The sequence below is a fragment of the Danio aesculapii genome, chromosome 16 (assembly GCF_903798145.1).
Source record: "Danio aesculapii chromosome 16, fDanAes4.1, whole genome shotgun sequence".
Taxonomy (NCBI): Eukaryota; Metazoa; Chordata; class Actinopteri; order Cypriniformes; family Danionidae; genus Danio; species Danio aesculapii.
The window spans coordinates 52,364,142-52,377,748 of NC_079450.1; the positions used below are offsets into that span (position 1 = coordinate 52,364,142).

At 35.6% G+C, this 13,607-nt stretch overlaps 1 protein-coding gene across 1 annotated transcript in view; it reads right to left on the minus strand.

Annotated features, from left to right (window-relative positions):
• Positions 1–1,644, minus strand: part of csf3r (colony stimulating factor 3 receptor (granulocyte)) — a 32,946-nt gene extending 31,302 nt beyond the window's left edge. The window contains exon 1 of the mRNA XM_056475437.1: positions 1,469–1,644. The gene's annotated coding sequence lies outside the window, so the exon portion shown is untranslated. The remainder of the gene's footprint in view (positions 1–1,468) is intronic.
• Between the last annotated feature and the right edge of the window lie 11,963 nt (positions 1,645–13,607).

Genomic DNA, 13,607 nt, shown 5'->3' on the forward strand with positions numbered 1-13,607 from the left:
TTATTTATAATGAATTGAATCAACATAATTCTTGAGGTGTTTTGTGGGACAACTTAATAATTTTGTTCAATCCACCTAAATTTGTAAAAACTAATAAGATAACTTGATTGATTCATGTAGTCCCAACACAAATCGATTGTTTACAGTGAAGTAAATCAAACCCTTTTCATATGTTTTTTTGTGTATATAATTATAAATATCACTCAGTTTTGTACATTTGTGTAACCTAAATGTACTGAATCCTCATATTTGTATGTGAATTAATTATATACACTGTAAAAAAGTTCTTGCTGCCTTAAAATAGTTAACTCAAAATTGACTGAAAGTTAATTTTACGCATTTGAAAAGAGTTTTGAACTCGATGTTAAAGGTAATGAGTTAATTAAATATCTAATTACTTAAATGGAGTAAGTTCACAGTACTCGTATAGATTAGTTATTTTAACTCAAATGGTTTGTTGCAATCGGTTTCCTCAAAGAGTTTGAGTTGCCTTAACTTATTGGGTTTTACAGTACTCAGTTGGTTTGAGTTCTCTTCATTTATTGGGTTTTACTGTGCTCAAATTGCTTCATTTACTCAAATGAATTAAGTTCACAGTACTCATTAGGATTAGTTTTTGTACTTAAATGGTTTGTTGCAATCAGTTTCCTGAAACAGTTTGAGTTACCTTAATTTTTTGGGTTTTACAGTGTACATTACACTCAAATGACTTTCGCTGCTTGTTCAAATTACTTATTCAAAAGAGCCGAATCAACACAATTCCTGAGGTTTTTTTTTGGAACAACTTAATTGTTTTATGTTCAATTCATTTAAATTTGTAAAAATGATTAAATGTGGAACCCAACTTTTTTTAATAAAGTGCACTGTAAAAAAATGCAATGACAAAAAGTCAAGACAACGAATATTTTTATGTTGCTTTACTTATTTTAATAAGTTAATCAGATTTTTTTTTTTAAGTTATACACTGTAAAACCCAAAAAGTTAAGGTAATTCAAACTGTTTGAGGAAACCGATTGCAACAAACCTTTTAAGTTTAATAAGAATCCTAATGAGTTCTGTGAACTTAATCCACTTGAGTAAACGAAGCAATTTGAGCACAGTAAAACCCAATAAATGAAGAGAACTCAAACCAACTATAAAACCTAATAAGTTAAGGCAACTCAAACCGTTTGAGGAAACAGATTGCACCAAACCATTTGAGTTACAAAACTAATCTATATGAGTACTGTGAACTTACTCCATTTAAGTTGAAGTGATGATGTATTTGATTAACCCATTACCTTCACCACCGAGTTCAAAACTCTTTTCAAATTAGTAGAATTAACTTTCAGTCAATTTTGAGTTACCTAAACTCATTTAATTTGATAAAGTTGACTGTTGGGTTTTACAGTGTATAATTGTTAAATATATCCATAAATGAATTACTGTTTATGTGAATGAAAGATATAAGCGTAAACATGATACATACATTAATGTCTTTAAAAGGCATCTGTAGGTTGTTGATGTTACATTGAAAATCCCGACATCTTGTGTAGTTTGTGCGCTGCGAGGTCTGGTAAAAAAAAAAAGCTTAAAAAGATCCTGTCCAGCTGCCGTTCTGAGAAAGATTTCTCTGCTCTGAGAAAAGCGTCACTGCTGTCTTTCTGTGGCATGTCCTTTGTGCCATCCTGAATCACAAGCACAAACCGAAGCAGGAAACTCTTGTGAAACCCCAGCACACGTGTCTGTTCCTGCTCCCGCTTTACACTCCTAGATATGAGGAAACTAACATTTCAGTTGAATAGAACTATCTAGATGGTATAAATAATCATCACAATAACAGATTTCGGCTGCTTATTCAAACTACTTATTTAAAATGAGCTGAAACAACACAATTCTGGAGATTTTTGGGGGGCAGATTAATTGTGTTCAATCCACTTATATTTGTGAAAACAATTAGGTTTTAACCTAATCTATTTGTTGAGACAACATGAAGAAATTTAGTTGAGTCCAACAGAACAAACCATCGTTATACAATGACTTGTCTAATTAACCTAGTTAAGCCTTTAAGTGTCACTTTAAGCTGAATACTAGTATCTTAGTAAAATATTATGAACTGTTATCATGGCCAACATAAACGAAACGTCCCCATAACATTGAGGTACAATGTCAATCTAACGTCATATTGACGTCATGTGCCAGCTGGGTGTTTAAAGGCCCGTTTCCACTGAGTGGTACGGTACGGTTCGGTTGGCTTGGTATGCTTTTATAGCCGTTTCCACTGTCAAAAAGCGTACCAAACCGAACCGTACCGTACCACTTTTTCGGCACCCTTTCGAAAGGGTACCAAACACGAGAAAGGGTACCAAAAGGCGGAGCCACACGCGCAGCTGAACGCTATTGGTTTACAGAGATACGTCATTCGCTTACGCAACAAGCCAGAATGAAAACAAAAAACCCGCCATATTTAAACCGCCATATTTACACGCACAGCCGAGAAATTACAGCGGAATTATTTATACATATAATAACGAGCCATGGTCGACCCAGGCTTAAACAAACCTTGTCGTCATCCTGATAAACAGCCATAAAGCCATGGAGTAGAGCAGATTTACCCTGTGCCGCGTAGTTTTTTACGAGCCAGTCTGAGGCGCAAGCGGTTTCGCTTTCTTCCTTGCGCTTGCCACGCGTCTATATCTGAAATAACAAACTTCTTGAGCTGATGATAATAACCTGCGCTTGATTATTGACGTGCTTTTGAAACCTGATCCTGTCAGACACTGACTAACGCGAGAGTGAAGCGTGAAGAAGCAAAGGAGAAGCCGGAAAAAAGGAGCACATTATTTTTCAGCAAACGTGAACAAAATGCCATGATTAACTATTATTGTTATTATCACCTTTTGGACTAATATGAACCGGGAATGACGGAATTACTGTCTAACAGAGGCTACATGTGCTGCTGAAGATTACAGACACAGATGAGAGGTTTACACTGACTGTGGGCTATATTTTGTGTTGTTTTTGAACCTAAATACTGACGAAATGTCTGCTGTGTGTTCTTCTGTAGTTGGTAACATATCGGAGACTGTAAGGGGCTGTATGTGTTTATACATGTTCATTTATTTATTTATTTAATATAAACTCATGTTCATAGAAAGGTTAGTAATAAACATTTCTACACAAGTATTTATGTGTATGAAGCATCTGTTTTGTGAGAAGTGCTTTTCATATGATATGTGAGCGACCCGTACAGCGAGAATGACGTCGACTGAAACTTTCCGTCATACACCACGCCCACCAAAAGGGTACCCTTGTTAGTGGAAACGCAAGCTTGATAAAGGTGACCCGTACCAAACCGAACCGTACCGTACCGTACCAGTCAGTGGAAACGAGCCATAAGGCCATTTTGGTCATAATACAGCAAATATCCGTCATCTTCTCATCAGTGACAAGCATCTAAACAGTCTCTGGATCAATGCGTGTAAAGATTTAGGACATCTTCTTGGACACTTTTAATGCTTCCAACAGTTCCAAACTATAAATCGCCCATGTATTGAGGTAGTTCATTGAGGCGATTTACCTTGTATGTGCGATTTGATTGGACAGGAATCACAGGTCTGATTTTTCAAATCTCCATAGACGATAAATATTAAAGTATTAACTGCAGGTTGAGGTAAAGTAGTGGAGTAAAAGTACAGATACAGCATTAAAACTGCTCTAAAGAGAAACCAAAAGTCTTTAAAACTACTTAGTAAATTACAATCTCCGTGGAAAAACTACTCAATTACAGTAATTAGAGTGTTTGTAATATGTTTCTTTACACCACTGCACACTGCACAGTTTGTAAATGTTCGTTGTCCTCATTAACTTTCACATAAAAGACTGATTCATTTGATTAACCAGTAAGCGGATACATTTTAAAAATCACAAATATACAGTAGCGGTATGCTGTATGTCTACTATTTTCATAATAATATGATAACAGGCCTAAATATGATTTCTACAGTTCTCATTTAGCTCTTGTCCAGTTTATTTCCGTTACTTATTACCGCACACAATTGGGTCAAACCAATGCAATCAAACTCAGAGGTATAGACTCCTGCCAAATCTCAGAATGCACAGAAAAGACTCTGTATTAAAGATCTGCTCCGTTCTCTTATCAGCGGCTCACATAAAGGCCTTCTCTTCTGTGCGACTGCCGAACCGCATTTCTGCTCCTCGCTAGGGCTAATTGCCTGTGGTTCTCTGCAGACCGCCTGCTAGAGAAGCAGTTGTTATGTTCATCGTGATTTCTTTTGTCACTGTCTGGCGTGTTGCTTCAGCCGCGTGCTTTAATATGCCTGCCAACACAAATGAGGATGGCAGTTTCTGCTTTTCCATTTACGCAGTACTTTTCTTATTATTTATTTTCGACATACTTTTGCCTTTCTCTCAAATTGCTTCGAGGAGATTTTGCATGCTTGTGGTGTCACTTCTATCTTGATTTTTGTGTTTTTTAAATGGATTTAAAATACTTTGTGGCGTCATATTGTTGTCCTCCATTCTTTTATTAAAATCATGAGTAGTTCACTTTATTTTGTAAAACATCATTTTTGAAGAAGAAAATAGATATGTTTATGTAGTTCGAATGTTTGAGGAAATTAAACTCAAATAATTTTGCTGCTTGTTCAACTTACCTATTTAAAATGAGCCGAATCAACACAATTCTTGAGGTTTTTTTGGGACAACTTAATTGTTTTATGCTCAATACATTTAAATTTGTAAAAACAATTGAGTTAACTTAGTCAAAAAATCAGAAACGCATATTAATATAGTGAAAAATATCAAATAATATTTTAATAAACAGATTGACATTGTTCCCCAACGTTATGGGGACGTTGCATTTTGTTTGGAAATGAAAGTCAAGTTGACGTCAGAACCCAACGTCAGGAAGGTCCAACGTCAGTGTCCAACGTCCAACCAAAAATCAACCAAATATCAACATATAATGATGTTACAGCTTGACGTTGTGTGGATGTTACCACTATGACATCTGTCAGACGTTGGATTTTGGTTGTCATACCTGACGAATAAATGACCTCAATATGACGTTGTATTAAGATATTGGCTTGATGTTGTGTTGGAAAACGACCAAAATCCAACCCAAAATCAACCAAATATCAACGTCATTTGACGTCGCTATTAGACATCAAAATAACATTGTCCGTAAATGCTGACTAGACATTGAATTTTGGTCACCTGACGTCACAACCTAAATCTAACCTAATATTAACGTCTTATGATGTTGTGTGCCTGCTGGGTACTTATTTGAAATGAACTAAAAACAATGCAAGTCTTCAGTATTTTTGGGATAACTTAAATGTTTTATGTTCAATCCACTTACATTTGTTAAAATAGTTACATTAACATAATCGATTTGAGTTGGGACAACATGAAGGAATTGTTTAGAACTCAGCTTTTTTTTACAGTGTATAATGAAACTGTACATGCTTGTTCTTGTTAATAAATCATTTTAGAAAATCCATTAAGGATCAATTCCAGAAAGCAGATAAGACAAAAACAAAAGCTAAAAAATAAAATAAACAAGTAAATAACCCTGTGAGAAAGTGGTAAAATGTGAAAACGTGGTAAAAAATCAGGAGGCCGCGAGGGCGTTTCTTTTTCTGGATTGCTTTTGAAAACACTGTCGGTTGGGTTTAGGAAAGGAGGAAGGTCAGTCAGTCAGTCAGTCAGTCAGTCAGTCAGTCAGTCAGTCAGTCGACAGCGGCCTCTAGTGGATTTCCACGAGAACAGCAGTCATCAACAGCACTCGCAAAATTTGAGATCTGAAAAAGCGTACACAGCGGCCTCTGGTGGATTCGCAAAAACAAAAACTGCCTCCTGGGATGTATTTGGCACTCTCCAGAAATGTATATATGGGTACATAATCAGAATGAGCCTGGTTTGAAAAATACACTCTTTATAAAAAGTACACGATTACTTTTCATATTGAAAATGTCAATTTAGGTGTTTTTTTCCACCAAATCAGTGACATCATTTGTGACATCCACATGTAATTTTCTAAAAAAAAGTAGTACTGATCAGGATTGAGGTTGATTAACAGATTTGTGCAAAACAACAACAAAAATTAATTGATGTTTTCATTCCAAATATAACAAAAGGGTAGGAAACTTGAACAGTGCGCAAGGGTTAGAATGAGCATATACAGTAGTGTCACACCAGAGGACATGGTTTTTGGTGACGAAATGTATGTTTTTGGAAAATATATGGATGAATGATTGCCATTTACTAAAATAGCCACCTGTTAAATCAGACCTATTAATTAATTATTTTGTGTTTTTCTTTTTAATTAATGAGAGTTGTAATTTATTTAACTATTCTTGAGACAGTCCCAGCACAGGACAGTTTTGACACAGCATTTTTTATAACAAGAGGCAAAAAATATGTAACATTTTACTACATTTTTAATTACGTTCATTTTTGTCGTGTGTGACTGTGTCAACATCCAATATAAACATTGATGGTCCCTATTGCACATTTTGTTGACATAAAGTTTCATTACAAATACACGCCAATTACTTCTCATTTGAGTATTAGTAGACTGTCTGCTTAATATCTGCTGATACTGCTCCTTCAACTGACATTTAACTGACTATAAGAAACTTTGCAAGTACATGTCAGTTTACACTAACCCTAATCCCAACCTAACAGTCAGTCTACTTATAATCAAATGAGAATTGGTTGGCATGTAGATGCAATGTAACTTTAATTCAACAAGCGGACCATCAAAATAAAGTGCTCCTTCGAGTAACATTTGTAAAAGACTCTGAGAAACGATAATAAACAACACCAAAATCTCCTCCCACCTTCCATTATTGTGAAATCTAGTAATGTTGCACAATGCGAAAGAAAAGAGGAAGGGGCAGATTTCCTCAATCTTTCATGTCCTCTTTACCAGACAACATCAAACATCTAAGAAACCTTCAAAACATGCATAATGAAATGAGTTCTTCATATTTAATCTCGTTACAGAGACGTTATTTTCTCCTGTGGTCAGAATAAAAGCTCTTTATGTCAAATGTACCTTTTACTATGAGTTCTTTGGTAATATATAACAGTCTTTAATATATTTTGTGGTAATTAAAAGTGTTCACACTGGCTTTATAAATGAGAATTAAAAATAGTCAGACATATGACCTGGGGGTTGGTGCACACACTGAAACAAATGATTCATTGGCTTTAATAAATCTTTTTTAAGGCAAGTGGTTGCACACCATTTATATGGGCTGAATTTAAACAAACAAATTAAATGTAGTAATGTTCAACTTAATTTGTTTGTTTAAATTCAGCCCATATATATATATATATATATATATATATATATATATATATATATATATATATATATATATATATATATATATATATATATATATATATGTATATATATATATATATGTATATATATATATATATGTATATATATATATATATATATATATATATATATATATATATATATATATATATATATATATATATATATATATATATATATGCAACCACTTACCTTAAAACAATGTGTAATTTAGTATCTTTTTTTTTTTCAATGCATGGTGTTTGTTGACTATTATGAAATAAAAGCATGCTTTTTACTGTATGGGAATGGGTTTCTCAAAATATGAATCTTATGAATCTTAAATATAATTTCCATTCCGTGAATATCGACCACTTTTTGTGCATTGTTCGGAAAGGAAGCTGAACACAGATGTTGGTGTGAAACAGGAAGTGTTGCAAGAGCAGTGGTCCCAGTGTGCTAAAACAGCAATGGGTGTGTGATTAAAAAAAAATCTCATTTACTTAAAGGTAAAGTGTACAATTTCTGCACCCCCTTTGGTACAAAGCAGAATATCCCAAATACGCTGCACTGAAAAAATGATTCAAAGATGATTCCTTGGATTTATTTATTTGTTTTAAGGTAAGTTGTTGTAAACAAAAATTATATGGGCTGAAATTAAACTAATTAAGTTGAACATTACTACATTTAATTTGTTTGGTTAAATTTAGCCCATATAATTAGTTTGCAACAATTTCGCAGAAATATTTTTTTTCAGTGTGGTTCTATTCGAAAAACGGCATTATACTTAAATAATTAAACAAAAAACACTTCATTCAGGTTTATTTATTTATTTATTTATTTATTTATTTATTTATTTATTTATTTATTTATTTATTTATTTATGTGAGATTTTTCTAAAGCCAAAATAAAAAGAGTAAAGGCAAAAGGTCACAATAATTCAGACAATAAAGACAATCATTTTCCCTCACCAGAATTCATGTTTTATGTTCAAGGTAATTCTGAGTCAATCAAATTCAGAGTAAGTTATTTATCACAATAGTAATGAGTGGTTTGGCAAGAAACTAGACTTCTTGTTGCATTGAAAGAAGAACTTTTGTTTTACTATGCCAGAAAGAAAATTGTTGACTTGGGGTGCATTTGCGAAAACCATCGTTAGCTAACTAGGGTCGCAAATTCCGTCGTTGCAAACATAGTTTGTTGATTTGGCGTTTCCCAAATCCATTGTTCCAGTGAACATTCGCATACTGCAAGCTGATTGGATGTAGCGAATTAGGCGTTTCATTCAGAAAGATTGGGTAGAGTTATTACAACCTAACAGACTCCTCCTCCTCACCAATTCTGTTTGTTGTTATAACTGACAGCTGGAGGGGCGTGGTTAGGTATGTTAGCCACACCCAATACCTCAGACAGACCTAATCCAAAGTCCCTTTAAGGCAAGTCATTTCACTCGGCGGCCATCTTTAAAACGCCTCTCAGGCAGTATGCTCTGGCATTCTGTCTGAATGAGGAAACTTCAAAATCTCCAAAACTGTTAGCCAAGCTTACGATTACGTTACATATTTGGAATCACATATAACATTAAACAACAACCTTTAGTTTCTAAACATTCGAATCAAACACAATTTGCATATTTTCAGGTTGCCCGAGCTAATGCGCACTCGAAAGGAACGAGATCACGACACCAACCTTATTTATGGCCATTCTACACATTATCATCCTCTGGATAATGATCGTCTGATCGCGCTGCTCTTCTGAAGTAATCCACAACTTGGTCTTGATGGCGAATCTCCTCCAGAAATGACAACGACTCTTTGTTTGCGTAGTTTGAGTAGCGTTTGAGTAGTTGCTGTCATGTGATGTGTGTTTGACAGGATGGACTGTACCTCACGCTCGTTTCATACAGATTACAAAACAAAAGAACTTTTGTTATCAAGTGTAGTTGTTTCGTTTAAAAGTACAGATGTCAAGCCCCTGCTGAAAAATCCAGCTTAAACTAGCCTAGGCTGGTTGGCTGGTTTTAGCTGGTTGACCAACCTGGTTTTAGAGGGGGTTTTGGCCATTTCCAGGCTGGTTTCCAGCCATTTCCAGCCTGGTCTTAGCTGGTCATGCTAGAAAATGACCAGCCAAATCCAGCTAAAACCCACTTGACCAGCCTGGTTTAAGCTGGTCATAGCTGGTTTTGGCTGGGCTCCCAGCCTGGATAGGCTGGTCAAGCTTGTTTTAGCTGGTCATTTTCCAGCCTGACCGGCTAAGATCAGGCTGGAAATGGATGGAAAACAGCCTGGAAATGGCCAAACCCCCTCTAAAACCAGGCTGGTCAATCAGCTAAAACCAGCCAACCAACCTAGGCTGGTTTAAGCTGTTTTTTTCAGTAGGGGCTTTATGTCGATATACTTCTTAAGTCTGTGAAGCAAGTATTCGCTGATATTTTAGTGTTTGTTGACCACCAAACTGTCATAAAAACTGGTCCGAGCTTCTCCCGCGGGGAAATGTCAGTCTATAGTGATCGATGATTGGCTCCTGTACTACAAGGTGGGGCTTCATTCGCCATATTGACCAGTACACTTTTCTCCATTCAAAACTATATGAGTGACATGTCTTGTGTATTCTAGAGTCTTTGCCTAATCTGAGCATTTAACTGAAAACAAACAGGAACACACCATTTTTAATATCCTAATGACATGAACAGATAATTGTTCACCACAAAACTAGCAATGCGAGCGGACAAAATTGGTATGGTTAGTTTTGAGTCCATTTGTACTTTAATGTTGGATCATCTCATATCTGTGATTGACCAGTACAGCTGAGAAACTGTAAAGCAGCTCTGTGCGCTTGACGAGAACTGGCCGAGACAGCGGAGGAGGAGGGTCAGATAAGCTCAGACTCACGCTCCTGCTACTTACAAGCATCCAATCCACTCCTATCTAATAGCTGTCAGAGGCAGGCCGCAAAATGGAATTGACTATTGATCTCCTGCTTAGCACAGGTCAGTGGCGATGGCGGGGGGGACGGACGCAGACAACATGGAGGAGAGAGACTGAAGAAACTAGAGAGTTTTATTAACCGTGGCAGATCTGCAGAGAGAGAAAGAGCGAGAGAAGGGTAGCATACCTACTATAATAAGAAGTATCATTAATATATAGAGGAGAATATTGTGAATATACTGATTATTATTATTTATTATTACTGTTTATCCTAAAATGTTGATTGTTAATTGTACAGTTCTGATTTAGGTAACACTTTAATTTAGGTCACAATTCATGCTATTAACTACTGGCTTATTACCTGCCTATTATTAAGTTATTAACTGTTCATTAGTAGTTATGAAGTATGATCTTATTTTGCATCCTTAATCCTACCCATAACCTAAACCCAACTTCTACCTTACCAACTACTAATAAACAGCTAATTAGGCTTTTATTAAGCTTGGAGAGTTAGTTAATGGTTTGTTAATACCGTGAATTGTGATCTAAACTAAAGTGTTACCGTTATAGTGATTAAAATAAGAGTTTGGTCACCGGATATCTTAAGGAATAGACGGTAAAGCAGGTAAAAAAAAAATTACAATGCAATCTGATATATTTTCAGGCTTTTCTTGATATTTCCTGCTAAACTAATGCTGCATTCACACCAGACGCAGATGCAGCGTCAAGCGTGAGTGATTTACATGTTAAGTCAATACACAGACGCGAATGGACATCATGTGGCGTGATACGCGTGAATGATGCGATTCACGTGAATTAAGCGGCGCGAGTGGAGCATTGTGCGCGATTGATGCCAATCTTTCGAGTTGGAAAATCTGAACTTCAGCGGACATTCGTGCCGCGTTAACCAAACAGGAGCTTGCTCTTGTAGGGGCGCGATTATGACGTAGCGCTGTTGTTGGTCTCCCGGGGGAAAATCGTCCTGTCGACACCAGACAACAGTTCATCAAACTGGGCTTGGCTCACTCTGAAGCACTGCTGAAAGCTTCCATCATCAAGGTATAGTTTCTGGAGGAGTTGTTAAACTCACTGAGCTGGGTGCACCTCTGAAAGGATCAAGTGAACTCAGACACGGCTCCAAATTAATCGACGCTGTTTATCAGCCTTCCTAAAACACATAAACACAGCTATTTTCTCAATAAAATCCATGTTAGCCATTTAGTAACGAAGCTACAGTCACCGGGTAGACAGAAACACCGCCCATGGTGCGAATCTGCATCTATTGCTCAGTGAATTTGACACGCAAATGAAGCGAGTAAACTCAAAATGTTCACACGTCTATTTACGCACGAATAGCACGATTTATCCACGCGTACCACATCTGGTGTGAACACAGCACAAGCCAAGCAGGCACACAACATCATAATTATTACCATAATTACGGTAATATTAGGATAGATTTAGGTTGTGATGTCAGGTGGCCAAAATTCAATGTCTAGCCAGCGTCTAAGGACAACGTTATGTTAACGTCTAATAACGACGTTAAATAACGTTGATATTTTGCTGATTTTAGGTTGTGTTAGAAAGTGACCAACATCTTCAACCAATGTCATATATATTATTCGTCAGTTATGGCAACCAAAATCCAACGTCTGATAGACAACAACGTCAAGCTGTAACATCATTAGACGTTGATATTTGGTTGATTTTAGGTTGGAATTTGGACATTGACATTGGCCTGACGTTTGGGTTCTGACATCAACCTGATTTTCATTTCCAAACAAATTGCAACGTCTCTATAACGTTGAGGTACAATGTCAATCTGTTTATTAAAATATTATTTAATATATTACACTAACATATTAATATGCGTGCTCTAAAATTTGGACTGTGATCTTCAGTTTTTTGTTAGATTAGTTTAGTATACAGGGTGGGCCATTTATATGGATACACTTTAATAAACTTATTGGGAATTTCACAAGAAAAAACAACGGTGTGCTTGGTTTTAACGTAACTTTATTCTTTCATGAGTTATTTACAAGCCCCCACACATATACTAATGTGCCACAAACAGGACGTTAATATCATCAACCATACCCATTTTATTAAGGCGTATCCATATAAATGGCCCACCCTGTAGATGCTAATCTAATGTATATGTACAAATGTTGTACACTGAAAACCCTGATAAGTTGACTGAACTAAATTAATTGAGTAAACTCGTTGCCTTAAATAATTGAGTAATGGAGTCTCCCAAAACTTGCATATTTAAGTTTATTTAACTTGCCGGTTTTGTTTGAATATGCTTAAATTGTTCAGTTCACTAAACCTAGTACTAAAGTAGATTATGCTTAAATTGTTCAGTTCACCAAACCTAGTACGTAAGTAGATTATACTTAAATTGTTCAGTTCACCAAACCTAGTACGTAAGTAGATTATACTTAAATTGTTCAGTTCACCAAACCTAGTACGTAAGTAGATTATACTTAAATTGTTCAGTTCACCAAACCTAGTACGTAAGTAGATTATACTTAAATTGTTCAGTTCACCAAACCTAGTACATAAGTAGATTATACTTAAATTGTTCAGTTCACCAAACCTAGTACTTGAGTAGATTATACTTAAATTGTTTTAGTTCACCAAACCTAGTACTTGAGTAGATTATACTTAAAACTTAAAAAAAGACCTTGCCCTTAAAAGCTTGCACATATTAGAATTTTACAGTCAAGACTACATTTGTGAAAATGACCTATTTTTTTCAAAGGATTAATTATGATTTTGAGCTCACTGCACTTGAATTCTTAAGTTTATGCATTTTCATGGTAGATAAGTTAAATTTACTCATTTTTTTAAGTGATAAGACCAAAATGCAAAATTTTAAGTTATATTCAGTCAGCTTTACTTAGTTGTTTAAGTAAAGACAACATTAGGCATTACAGTGTAAATCATCGTGTCGAAATTATTAATTTAAAAGGAGAGATCCGGCAGTTCTGAAATATGAAGAAAAATGAAAGAAAGAAAGAGTTGATGGAGTACCTGGTTGTGGGATGATTCGAGGAAAAAAAAATATGAGAGAGAGAGAGAGAGAGAGAGAGAGAGAGAGAGAGAGAGAGAGAGAGAGAAAATTAATTATTGCAAAATATACTTGAATTTTTGTGATACTCTGGAGAAATTCAGTAAGCATGAATTGATCATCATTAATTTTGTGCACTCTTGAGTTTGTTTTCAGCACCGGTCTGACCAATCTACTGGGACTGAACATATTACCAGCTCTGCATTTGTGTCAATATTCCATTTTACAGTTCTCCGACCCAAGAGCAGTGAGTGGTTTTCTCCTCAATATT